This window comes from Phacochoerus africanus, chromosome 9 (assembly GCF_016906955.1).
Source record: "Phacochoerus africanus isolate WHEZ1 chromosome 9, ROS_Pafr_v1, whole genome shotgun sequence".
Classification (NCBI taxonomy): Eukaryota; Metazoa; Chordata; class Mammalia; order Artiodactyla; family Suidae; genus Phacochoerus; species Phacochoerus africanus.
The window spans coordinates 93508243-93522436 of NC_062552.1; the positions used below are offsets into that span (position 1 = coordinate 93508243).

A 14194-nucleotide genomic window follows, 5' to 3' on the forward strand; every position below is an offset into this window, starting at 1 on the left:
AAAAAAAAAAAAAGAGTTTTGTTTGTGAGTTTTGAGAAAGGAGAAATAACATATAGGGGCATATTAAAAAGCAAGAGTAAAGTTCCAGGTGGAGAAAGAAGAAGAGAAAGGAAAAGCTGGATTTAAGGACTTTTATGGCCCAATTAGGCTGGAGACAAAAAGGAATCTTTTTCCTTCTAAATTAGAAAAGGGAAAAAATATGAACATTAATTGAAGTAGATTCAAGGGAAATTGAATTTAAAAGTTAAGACTCTATAGATGAAAACTCTTGCCTTTGGAATTGGTAAGCAATGAGATCCTGCTGTATAGCACTGGGAACTATGTCTGGTCACTTGTGATGGAGCATGATAATGTAAGAAAAAAGAATGTATACATGTATGTGTGACTAGGTCACCTCGCTGTACAGTAGAAAATTGACAGAATGCTGTAAATCAGCTATAATGGAAAAAATAAAAATCATTATAAAAAAAGAAAGTTAAGGCTCAGAGTTCTCCTTGTGGCTCAGTGGAAATGAACCTGACTAGGATTTGGGTTCGACCCCTGCCCTTGCTCAGTGGGTTAAGGATCCAGCATTGTCATGAGCTGAGGTGTAAGTCACAAATGCAATTTGGATCCTGCGTTGCTATGGCTGTGGGGTAGGCTGGCAGCTATAGCTCTGATTGGACCCCTAGCCTGGGAACTTCCATATGTTGTGGGTACAGCCCTAAAAAGCAAAATAAAAAGTTAAGGGTCAATAAAATGGTTCTATTTGGCACAGTGGAAGTCAGTATCATCTAATTTATTTACATTTATTTGACCAAAATTATTTTAGAATTATGCATATATGTGACAATTCTTTGACTTACTAGTTGATTTTATTTTTTTATTTATATAATGATTTTTTTTCCATTATATCTAGTTTACAGCATTCTGTCAATTTTCCACTGTACAGCAAGGCGACCCAGTTACACATACATGTATATATTCTTTTTTCTCACATTATGCTCCATCGTTAGTTCCCAGTGCTACATAACAGGATCTCATTGCAAATCCATTCCAAAGGCAATTGTCTGCATCTATTAACCCCAAGCACCCCATCCATCCCACTCCCTCCCCCTCAGCATCTACAAGTCTATTCTCCAAGTCCATGATTTTCTTTTCTGTGGAAAGGTTCATTTGTGCTGTATATGAGATTCCAGACATAAGTGATACCACGTGGTATTTGTCTTTCTCTGACTGACTTCACTCAGTATGAGAGTCTCTAGTTCCATCCATGTTGCTGCAAATGGCATTATTTTGTTCTTTTTTATGGCTGAGTAGTATTCCATTGTGTATATATACCGCATCTTCCTAATCCAATCATCTGTTAATGGACATTTAGGTTGTTTCCATGTCTTGGCTATTGTGAATAGTGCTGCAATGAACATGCGGGTGCATGTGTCTTTTTTAAGGAAAGTTTTGTCTGGGTATATGCCCAAGAGTGGGATTGCTGGGTCATATGGCAGTTCTATGTATAGTTTTCTAAGGTACCTCCATACTGTCTTCCATAGTGGCTGTACCAGCTTACATTCCCACCAACAGTGCAGGAGGGTTCCCTTTTCTCCACACCCCCTCCAGCATTTGTTATTTATGGACTTATTAATGATGGCCATTCTGACTGGTGTGAGGTGGTATCTCGTGGTAGTTTTGATTTGCATTTCTCTAATAATCAGGGATGTTGAGCATTGTTTCATGGGCTTGTTGGCCATCTGTATATCTTCCTTGGAGAAATGTCTATTTAGGTCTTTTGCCCATTTTTCCATTGGGTTGTTGGCTTTTTTGCTGTTGAGTTGTATAAGTTTGTATATTTTAGAGATGAAGCCCTTGTCCGTTACATCATTTGCAAATAGTTACTTTCTCTCATTCTGTAAGTTGTCTTTTTGTTTTCTTTTTGGTTTTCTTTGTTATGCAAAAGCTTGTCAGTTTAAGTCCCGTTGGTTTATTTTTGCTTTTATTTCTGTTGCTTTGGGAGACTGACCTGAGAAAACATTTGTAAGGTTGATGTCAGAGAAAGTAGTCGGTATTTAAATAAAAGATTATAAGAAGATATTTTCATATTCTTACTTATAGCTGTGTGGAAGGTAGTTACTTTTTTCATGTTTGTCTTTTCTTATGATTATACAGGTGGTACATACTTATTAACTAAAGTCTCCAGAAAGACTGTCACCTCCACCAAATTGGCAGAGCTCCCTGCCCAGGCATCCAGCCCCTCCTCTAGGTCATAGTCAAAGAAGTGCTTGAACTTCTGTCAGGAAACCCACCTTGCTGCCCAAGCCCTATACTCTGCTCTATCTAACCTATATTGTCACCTCTCCCTGCATACATGCTTTCCTCTCAGCTTTATATATCCTTGCATTTTCTTATGTCCTAAAAACCAAAATTAGATATCTCTCTTAGCCCCCTGCCTCCCCATAGAAATTACCCAGTCCCCTTCAGGGCTTAACTCTCAGGAAGAATCGCATACATTTATTTATGTAGTTACTAATTCTGTGCTCTTCATTCTTTTGTGTGGACTCACATTTTCATCTGGTATCATTTTTCTATTGTCTGAAGGAGTTCCTTTAAGATTCTTATTGTGTGAGTCTGCTGGTGATAAATTCCTTCAGTTTTTGCATATTTGAAAAAGTTATTTATTTTGTTTTCAAAAGATATTTTTGTTTGGTATAGAATTCTAGACTTAGGTTTTCTTTTCATTACTTTAGAGATTCCTCTTCTCCTACTTGCATTGTTTCCAATGAGAAATCCACTGTCGTCATTATCTTTGCTCCTCCATACATAGCGTATATTTTTTCTCTGCTCCTTTTAAGGTTTTTTCTTTATTACTGATTTTGATCAATTTGATTATGTCTTTTTTTTCTTTAAGGGCCACATCTGCAGCGCATGGATGTTCCCAGGCTAGGGATCAAATTGGAGCTGTAGCCACTGGCCTATGCCACAACCACAGCAAAGCAGGATCTGAGCTGTGTCTTTGACCTACACCACAGCTCACAGCAACACCAGATCCTTAACCCACCAAGTGAGGCCAGGAATTGAACCTGCATCCTCATGGATACTAGTCAAATTTGTAACTGCTAAGCCACAACAGGAACTGCTTGAGATGCCTTAATACAGTTTATTGAGCTTGAGGTTTGTTGAACTTCTTGGATCTATGGATTTACAGTTTTCATCAGGTTTTAATGTTTTCACTTATTATTTCTTCAAATACCTTTTCTGTTTCCCTGGCTCTCTTCTCTTTTGGGTATTCCAGTTATCTGTATGCTTGATAACCCTTGAATTGTCCCACAGCTCACTGGTACTCTTCATTTGAGGTGATTCTTTTTTTTCACTGTGTGGTTCATTTTGAATGAGTTCTATTGTTATGCTTTAAGCTCACTACTCTTACCTTCTGCAGTGTCTAAGCTGCCGTTAATCCCATCCAATGAAGTTCTCATCTTTGTCATTGTGGGTTTTTTTTTAATTGAGGTGCAGTTGATTTACAATACCGCATTAGTTTCAAGTGAACAAGCATAGTGATTCAGGTGTGGGGTTTTGTGGGGGTTTTCATTATAGGTTATTATAAGATATTGAATGTAATTCCCTGTGCTATAGTAGATCCAGTAGATCCTTCTTAGCAGTTTCTTTTTAAGCTGTTTTTTTTTGTTTGTTTGTTTTTTGGGGTTTTTTTGTTCTATGCTTTGGTTGTTTCAAATCATAAAACACACAATGAAAAAAAAATATAAGCAGGTTATGTTTACCAAGTAAACGCTATTAAGTGATTTTGCATGTTACATCACCCAAATGGATTGTTTGGGTGACTTTTATTTTTAAAGGTATTTGCTAACCAACAAAACTTTGATACATAACCAACTGTTTTGTTTGTTTGTTTGGTCTTTTTAGGGCCGCACCTGCAGCATATGGAGGTTCCCAGGCTAGGGGTCAAATCAGAGCTACAGCTGCCAGCCTACACCACAGCCACAGCAATGCGGGATCCGAGCCTTGTCTGCAACCTACACCACAGCTCATGGCAACACCAGATCCTTAATCTACTAAGCAAGGCCAGGGATTGAACCCGTGTCCTCTTGGAGACTAATCGAGTTCGTTAAACACTGAGCCATGATGGGAACTCCCATAACCAACTCTTGATCTTTCTGAAACACTAAAAGGTAAGTCATTATCATTCCTAATTATACAAAATGGGAATTTATGTAAGTACAGAATTCAAAGCAAATAAATTATGTATCTTGTTATCCTAGTGATGATGGATCTATGTTAAATAATGCATTGTATTCTTACAGGCTTCTAAGAAGTATTGAGCTCAAGACTCTGTAACAGTTATCCTGTTACAGAGTTCATTAATAACTTAGCCTAGAACCAAGAGTTTAAAAAATTGTTCAATTCTGGCTACCAATATTTCTCCTGTAGTCTTTTGTAATAACACAATAATTTACTTAACACACATATGTTAAGTTCCTTTAGCATGCCAGTCTCCATGCTAGGCTCTCAGGTTTGATCCTCCCCCAGGAAGTGCTGAATGAGACAAAGACTCCAGCATCTAAGAGAAGACATATTATGAGAAAGCAAAAAAAAATTTTTTTAGACATACAGGTTATGAAAAGTCTGAAGAAAATCCTAGTATTTGTTGGAGAATAACTGGATGGAAGCCTACATCATATTCAACTGTCATGTTAGGATCCAGCCATTAAGAAAGGCAAAAATCACACTAAGAAACTTCAGTATAGGAGTAAGTTAAATCTGTGTTGGAGGTCTGGAAAAGCACAAAGGAAACATTGTGATGTCAGAGATAATTAACCACAGGAAGCAGATACTACAGCTAGGGCTGGGGAGGTGGGAGGAAGAGATTAGAATTATCAGAATCTGGAAGCTCAGAGGTCGGACCCCTTGGAGCCCTTTCCTCCAAGGAAAGGGCACGGCTCAGCTGCTGATTCTGAGGTGGGGAGAAAAAAAATAAGGCAAGAACCAGTTGCTGTTGCCAGAGTAACACAGAGAGAATCAAGAAGCAATTAAGAAAGAATGCAAGTCATTTCTTTCCTCCCTGTGCTTTCCAATTTCCCTGTAGTCTAATGCAGCATGTGGTTGAACCTAATAGGAAGCTGGCTAGTGGAAGAAAAGAAATGTAGTTTGTAGAGTTCCAGCCCCAGCACCACAAGGCAGAATGCAGTAGTGGATTTGGAGCTGAGAGACAATCACTCATCCAGGGACTGGGGAACATGTTCTCTGAACAGATGACATTGGAGCTCAGATCAGAAGAATGAAAATAAGCCCCACATGTTAAGAAGTGAGAGAAGAGCATTTCAGACAGAGGAAAAGCCTTAAAGAATACACTATAGGAGTTCCGTAGTAGTTCAGTGGGTTAAAGATCCTGTGTTGTCTCTGCTGTGTCTCAGGTCTCTGCTGTGGCGTGGGTTTGATTCTCCCCCAGGAACTTCTACATGCTGTGAATGTGGCCAAAAAAAGAAGAGAGAGAATACATTAGAAGAGAGATAAAGGAATTATGAGGGGGGGGGAAGGGGTCTAAGATACAATTGGAGAGAACAGAAGCCAAGGTGGAGCCAGATCATGCTCTGATGTGTATAGGCTCTTGGATGTAATAGTAAATCTCACACACACACACACACACCCCTTATATGCCAAATAGTCTAAGAGCATGGGAAGCCACTGAAGGTTTAAGAAAAAAAAACTATTATTTACTAAACACCTATTAAAATACAAGGCACCATGCTAGACAAGGGCTCCTGCAAACAAGGAACTCATTGTCCCTGCCTCCCACCTGTTCCTCTGCCTATATTTTGTTTCCGGGTTAATGGCACCACCATTTACCCAATTTCCCAAACCAGAAACCTCTGATTCACTCTTTCTTCTCACTTCCCACGCCCAGTTAGTCACCAAATTCTGTCTACTCTACTAATGGTTCCTAAATTAACCCTCTCTTCCCTAGTCCCACTGCTACAATCTTAACCTGTACGCGTTTAGACTTGCCCTCCCCAAATCCATCCTTCACATGCTACCACTGTGACCACGCTAAAATTCAGCAGAAAACAACTGCGGCAACTGTTCGGGTGTTAAACGTCCCCCAAGATCCAGCCCCTCCCTTGTCCAACTTCACTTTCCTCCCTCCACCTTTATTTAATACCAGATCATTTGCAGTTAAGCCTTCAAACCATGTCATTTTAGACCTCAGTGCCTTTGCTCAGGATGGCTACTCTTCTAAGATTTTTGAACACTTGTTCCTCCAGGAATCTGTCCCTAAATCCCCACATTGGACTAAGTGGCCCTCATCTGCACTTCCACTGATCATTGCATCCTGTTGGAATAATCTGCTTGTGTCCCCCTCCTCCAGAGACTGTTCACCTTTGTAGCCCCAGCAGGACATGGTGCCCAGTAAGGAGGAGGCACTCACTAAGGAGCCAGAGACAGAACCTGGCAGGAAAACTTCATATCCCACACTTAGGACATGCAGCAGAAGGGATCTATGCAGGCGTCAGCAAGTGGGCACGTCTCATGAGGGACAAGGACAGAGGACTAATTGGTCATGAATCTCACGTCAACCAAAGTGCCTCAAATTCAGACCTATGGCAGCTTCTCCAAATAAAGTTATACATATAGTTTTATATTCTGGGCATGTTGAAAAGCATTGATATCTTCAAAGTAAATATTTAAAATAGATCATGATTTTTATTTCCCTCTTTTGCTAGTTCTTCACTTCTTAAGATACCAGTAGCCTTGAAAGAAAATGGAAGTGAGAAAATACCAAAGAGTTCCCTCAAGATGTTGGAATTAAATTAACAGCCTGGAAGCGATGAGATCAGATTTGTGTAAAATGTTTCCTGGCCCTGAGGCAAGAAGCACAGAAAATGGCAAGTGATCATGCAATAACTATGCTAAATGAAGAAATGGGTGACAAGAAATCTGGCCAAAGGTACTCACATGACTAGAGGAAGAGTTTGTCCATCCAAAAACAAAGGAGGGCATTCAGGGTAGAAGTCGGGAAAGGGTGCGTCTGAGGCAAAAATAACAGGAAACCCTTTGATCCTGCACACATAGAAGCTGCCCTTGCCCACAGACTGCGCCAGTTAGACACAGAGAGCCATCGCCAGAGCTTGATGCCATTAAACCTTCAATTTACACATCCAGCCCTCAAGTCAACTTCTGGGAAAACCACCTGATACACATCCCGCAGGAGTAGAGGCCAAAGTCTCCTTGACCCCAACACCTGGTCCCAAATGGAAGTTACAGTTCTTAAGGAAATAGGAATCCTATCATCCTCTCAAAAACACAGATAATGGGGAGTCGGGGGGGGGGGTATGCCCTTTTACTCTGCTCTGCATTCTTTTTATTTAATTTTTATTTTATAACAGAGTATAGTTGATCTACAATGTTATGTTATTTTCAGGTGTACAGCAAAGTGATTCAGTTACATGTACGAAGATCCATTCTTTTTTTAGATTCTTTTCCCGTATAGGTTATTACAGAATATTGAGTTGAGTTTCCTGAGCTATACAGTAGGTCCTTGTTAATTATTTTTATATATAGTGTGTGTATGTTAATCCCAACCTCCCAATTTATCTCATCCCCCCCCCCACCTTTCCCCTTTGGTAACCATAAGTTTGTTTTCAAAATCTGTGAGTCTGTTTTTATTTGTAAATAAGTTCCATTGTATCATTTTTTAAAGATTCCACATATAAGTGATGTCATTAGATATGTCTCTCTGGCTGACTTACTTTACTTAGTAAGATAATCTCTAGGTGCTTCCATGTTGCTGCAAATGGCATTATTTCATTCTTTTTTATGGCTAATATTTCACTGTATATATGTACCATATCTTCTTTAACCATTCCTCTGTCAGTGGACATTTAGGTTACTTCCATGTCTTGGCTATTGTGAATAGTGCTGCAGTGAACTCGGGTGCATGTGTATTTTCAAATTACAGTTTTCTCTGGACAGATGCCCAGGAGTAGGATTGCTGGATCATATGGTAGTTCTATATTTGGTTTTTTAAAGAACCTCCATACTCTTCTCCATAATGGTTGTACCAAAGTACATTCTCACCAACAGTATAGGAGGGTTCCCTTTTCTCCACACCCTCTCCAGCATTTATTGTAATAGACTTTTTAATGATGGCCATTCTGGTGTGAGGTGTTAGCGCATTGTAGTTTTGATCTGCATTTCTCTAATAGTGATGTTGACCATCTTTTCATGTGCTTTTTGGCCAACTGTACATCTTCTTTGGAAAACAGATAATGTTTATTCCGAGAGACTGAACATTTTCTGGGCCCCGTCAAAAGCAAGTGTTTGAGTCTAGAATATGTGGCCCAAGGGAAGTGAATTCACCAAGGTAATGCCCCCCAGGCCTGAGCAGTCAATTAGTATCCGCTTCTGCCCTTCCATCCTCAAGAGCAGATAAGGAGGTGGCTAGACATGTGGGCATCTGCAGCCCTCGACCACAACACAAAGGTGAAGAAGGAGCATCTGATAGGGAAGGGGAGCTGCCCCCAACCACACAGAAAAGCAGAGACAAAAAACTTAATCATCTATCTTCAAGAGAGAAGAGACCTTCAGAGAAAGAATACCATGTATTTCTTTTTTTTTTTAATTTTTTTTTTTTATTTTCCCACTGTACAGCAAGGGGGTCAGGTTATCCTTACATGTATACATTACAATTACATTTTTCCCCCACCCTTTCTTCTGTTGCAACATGAGTATCTAGACAAAGTTCTCAATGCTATTCAGCAGGATCTCCTTGTAAATCTATTCTAAGTTGTGTCTGATAAGCCCAAGCTCCCAATCCCTTCCATTCCCTCCCCCTCCCATCAGGCAGCCACAAGTCTCTTCTCCAAGTCCATGATTTTCTTTTCTAAGGAGATGTTCATTTGTGCTGGATATTAGATTCCAGTTATAAGTGATATCATATGGTATTTGTCTTTGTTTTTCTCGCTCATTTCACTCAGTATGAGATTCTCTAGTTCCATCCATGTTGCTGCAAATGGCATTATGTCATTCTTTTTTATGGCTGAGTAGTATTCCATTGTGTATATAGACCACATCTTCCGAATCCAATCCTCTGTCGATGGACATTTGGGTTGTTTCCATGTCCTGGCTATTGTGAATAGTGCTGCAATGAACATGCAGGTGCACGTGTCTCTTTTAAGTAGAGTTTTGTCCGGATAGATGCCCAAGAGTGGGACTGCGGGGTCATATGGAAGTTCTATGTATAGATTTCTGAGGTATCTCCAAACTGTTCTCCATAGTGGCTGTACCAGTTTACATTCCCACCAACAGTGTAGGAGGGTTCCCTTTTCTCCACAGCCCCTCCAGCACTTGTTATTTGTGGATTTATTAATGATGGCCATTCTGACTGGTGTGAGGTGATATCTCATGAATACCATGTATTTCTTTACATTCATGCATTCATCCAACACTAGATGCTGGAAGTGTGGAGATAAAGAGACCTCTGCCCTCTAAGAATGTTCTTTTGAAGTTCTTCACAGAAGCACAAAGTGGCTTCAACATGCTTAAGTCTCTGAAAACTGGAATTTAGGTTGATTCCATGATACATTGTCACTTGAATGATCAATGATAGAGTGTTTTCAACTTTCTCAGTGTGATCTCTTTTCCATGGTTTTTCAATCACTAAATTGTCTTTTCTGTCCAGGGACGTCTCTGAAACCTTCACACAACAACTGAAACTACCACTCTTGAGCTGTCCAAGCCTCCACAGGAATGCTGGCAACACTTAACCCCAGGGGCTGACCCCAGGGCTGCTCCTTCCCAGCCTCTTCCCTTACTTCAGAGACTATGTCAGCACATTATGATGCACTAGCCTTAGAACAATGCCCAGAGCAGCCTGGCGCCTCTGCTTCTTTTACTAAGTGGTTAGTCACCTGCCCAGTGGACAAAAAAACACCCTCTGCCAAAGAAATGTAAAGAGTTGGAAACGTGCTATTTGGAGACTCTTCTCCTAGTAGACATCCAGGAGCTCTCCAGAGATCTGTTTCAGCCTCGTCTCTGTGTAAGTGACCGCTTACTGCACCTTGGATGTGAACCTGAGGGAGGAGGAAATGGACAGTTCAATGAGTTCTTTTAATTTGAGAGTAAAATGTCTATTCTCTTTCCATCTTCCCCTTCTCCTTCAAGTTTCATTTCTTTTTTTTTTTCCTTTTGTCTTTTTGCTATTTCTTTGGGCCGCTCCCGGGGCATATGGAGATTCCCAGGCTAGGGGTCGAATCGGAGCTGTAGCCACCGGCCTACACCAGAGCCACAGCAACTCGGGATCCGACCCTCGTCTGCAACCTACACCACAGCTCATGGCAACGCCGGATCATTAACCCACTGAGCAAGGGCAGGGACCGAACCTGCAACCTCATGGTTCCTAGTCGGATTCGTTAACCACTGCACCACGACGGGAACTCCTCAAGTCTCATTTCTTGCACCTCAACTGGAACAAGCCAAAAATCTCAGCGATTTAATACCTGGTTACTGAATTTCTTTTCCTAAAAAAATAGTTTCATTGAGAATTTGAAAACAAGTTTTCTGGATGATTTTTAAAAATTAATTTTTCAAACTGATATCCCAATTCCCCCCCCATCAGTGACTGAGAATTGATGGAAAGATGGCCATTTAAAATTTTTCAAATAGGAGAGAGGAGCTAGAACACAGAGCTTTCTGTCTAAAGCTGAGAAGTTAGCTGGGCCCCCATTGTCAGAAGAGAGGGGGCCATAACAGTTAGATTTTCTCTAAGGTTCAACCAGAATTCCAACCTAGGATTGTGATGGACCAGCCCTAAAAATATGTTTATTAGTGTGTTAAGAACCTTCAAAAAAATCTAAGTAAATGCTATGCATCAAAGTACTATGAAGAACTAATCTTAAAGAGCAAATATTTAATGAGTGACAGGCAAACCCCATAATTCAAGAGCTTTCATGTAATTATAGAAATAACACATGCAAGAGAAAAAGACTAGAGAATCTCCATGGTTGGTATATAGACACTGACCATAGAATTCTTTCAGCTTTGCTGTAGTTTTGAAAATGTTTTATAATAGAATATCAGTGGGGGAAAGACCACATGGAAATGGTAAATAGCAAACACTTAGAACATTTTCAGAGTTCCCTTCATGGCTCAGTGGAAACAAATCTGACTAGCATTCATGAGGACGTGGGTTCAATCCTTGTCCTTGTTCAGTGGGTTAAGGATCCGGTGTTGCCGTGAGCTGTGGTGTAGGCCGGCAGCCACAGCTCCGATTTGACCCCTAGCCTGGGAACCTCCATGTACTGCAAGTGCAGCCCTAAAAAGACAAAAAAAAAAAAAAAAAGAAGAAGGATAGATACTAGAGACTCTCAAACTGAGTGAAGTCAGTCAGAAAGAGAAAGACAAATACTATATGATATCACTTATATCTGAAATCTAATATATGGCACAAAAGAACCTTTCCATTGAAAAGAAAATCATGGACTTGGAGAATAGACTTGTGGTTGCCAAGGGGGAGAGGGAGGGAGTGGGATGGATGGGGTGCTTGGTGTTAATAGATGCAGACTATTGCCTTTGGAATGGATTAGCAATGAGATCCTGCTGTGTAGCACTGGGAACTATGTCTGGTCACTTATGATGGAGCATAATAATGTGAGAAAAAAAAGAATATATACATGTATGTGTAACTGGGTCACCTCGCTGTACAGTGGAAAATTGACAGAACGCTGTAAACCAGCTATAATGGAAAAAAATAAAAGTCATATGAAAACAAAGAATATTTTCTGGGCATTTATAGACACTCTCTCTGATTTCAGTGGTTAGAAAAGCCAATGAAAATACTTCCACACTGGTTCCCAGACTCACACTGTCTCCCCTTCCCAATTTCTATTCCAACTATCAAAAGTCCAAAAAATTCTGAATAACCAATTATTGATAACCACAGCATCACCCACCACAGGGTGAAGGGTCCTCATGGCTGCAGTATTTTCAGCCCTAATGGGGCCTTGGTCGTTCTTGAAACATTACTCAGATGGGGCGAGCCTGGTGACATCATGAAAGTCCAGGCAAAGCTGAAGTAGTTCCATCCCTGAAATGGTACAACTCATTGCTTCTCTGGGCTTGGTGTCCCCATTAAACCACTAGCATTGATTTCTGGTCTGTAATCAGATTTTAATATGGAATTTGTTTTCTTTTACTAAAAGTAGCCAACGATGCTTTTTCAAATGAAAATTTATACTGTTGTTCTGCACAAAAGTACAGTCTAACTATCTGCTGAATTAATCTCCACTCAGTTGGAACTAAAAAGAGAAGAAAGAAAAAAACAAGAGTGGAAAAAGCACTAATTCAAAAAAATAAAGAATGCAAAGAATCTGCTAGTGAAAGAATAAATTAGGGTCCATCTCAAATAGAACTAGATTCTTTTGTGTTGTCTGTGCTCTGCAACACACAAAAAAATCTTCATCTGTAACATCACTCCATGTCTTGCTTGCTTAATTAGATATAGGAAACATGTAATGAGCTGGGTGAAAAGCATAAATGATTGGAAAAATATAAACCGTGATCCTGGTAGAACACAGTATAACAAAAGATTCTATGTGTCTTTGAAATGAAGCTAGCTTTGTATTCCCCTGGTCTATAGCAACCATGGAGAGAAGTAACTTTGCTTCTCTGATGTAATTCATGCGTTAATTCAACACATATTTATTATAATTCCATAATGTAAATTATAATTCCATACATTCAATGTATTATAATTCCATACATGCATTGGCCTTTTAATGTGATTAAGTTATTTTTAATACTAAAATTTACTTTTTATTTGAGTTCCGTATTGTAGACATACGGCACATGTAATTGGAGTAAAGTAAGACCGTATGAACTTTCATAAAGAATATGTATAAATAAGCTGTTTTACTTTTTAAATATTTATATAGAATCTACAAATGTTCAGCTTATCAGTAGGAATAACATTATTGCAAAATTCCCTTGCAACATATCTCTGCTCTGACTTCTCAACATAAAGGCCATGTTCACACCCTTCTCTGACATGTAACAGTCACAGGGGGACGCAAGAGAGACTCAAATGCATTAGTCATGTTCATTTATCCTGACTAAAAATTTATCCATGGATAATGATGAAAATGTTCTAAAATAAGATTATGATGGGGTTCCCATAGTGGCGCAGTGCAATCGAATCCATGAGGTTGTGTGTTCGATCCCTGGCCTCTCTCATTGGGTCAGCCATCTGGTGTTGCCATGAGCTGGGGTGTAGGTTGCGGATATAGCTACAAAACTATCTGTAAAAGCCCGGCTTAAATTAGAGTCATTCGAATTATTGAAATTAATAACAATATTCCTGTAAGGGTTGCTCATTGGCTGAGAGGGCGGGGTGCGGTGAGCGGGCGGTCAGGCTGTTCTTCTGTCATCTTCCCACAAGAAAGCACAGCAGGGGAGTTCCCATAGTGGTTCAGCTGTTAACCAACCCGACTAGTATCCACAAGGATGCATGGTCGATCCCTGATCTTGCTCTGTGGGTTAAGGATCGGGCATTGCCATGAGCTATCGTGTAGGTCTCAGATGTGGCTCAGATCCCACATTGCTGTGGCTCTGGTGTAGGCCAATGGCGACAGCTCTGATTAGACCCCTAGCCTGGGAACCTCCATATGCCGTGGGCGCGGCTCTAAAAAGACAAAAAGACCAAAAAAAAAAAAAAAAAAAGCACAGCAGAGCACACAGAGAGGAAGTGCCTTCCAGCACTAGAGTTCTAAGAGCAATTAGAGCTGTGGTTCACCTGGTTCAGGTATTCCTGAAGGGGTTAACTCCGAATTTTATGGAGAGGAAAAAAGATTGTTTATAGTGACTGCAACCACCATGTGGTGTGAGAACTACAGACAAGTGACAAAACAGTGGGCATGAGCATATGCCAGTATATACACAGACGCAACTACCAGCTGGGAAGTGAGAGAGTGGCATAGGCTACTCTGGCTTTTTATAGGAAGAAAAAACCCCAGGCTTCTTAGGCCCCTCCATGGCACAGTGGTTATTTGAGTCTGTATTACTTCTTGTCACATTGTCAAATATCCCCATTGGCTATGGGAGCCCAAGATATCACCTGTTTGGCCAGTTATGATCTATGGACTCAGGATTATCTGGTTCCGTTCACCAAAAACCATGCCTGGAACCAGTAACAACAGCTCAGCTCACATACAGA

General features: G+C 40.3%; 1 protein-coding gene across 1 annotated transcript in view; it reads left to right on the plus strand.

The window, feature by feature from the left end:
- Positions 1 to 9383: 9383 nt before the first annotated feature.
- The window catches only part of GARIN2 (golgi associated RAB2 interactor family member 2), a 29898-nt gene continuing 25087 nt past the window's right edge, over positions 9384 to 14194 (plus strand). The window contains exons 1-2 of the mRNA XM_047796133.1: positions 9384 to 10022; positions 10271 to 10275. The gene's annotated coding sequence lies outside the window, so the exon portion shown is untranslated. The remainder of the gene's footprint in view (positions 10023 to 10270; positions 10276 to 14194) is intronic.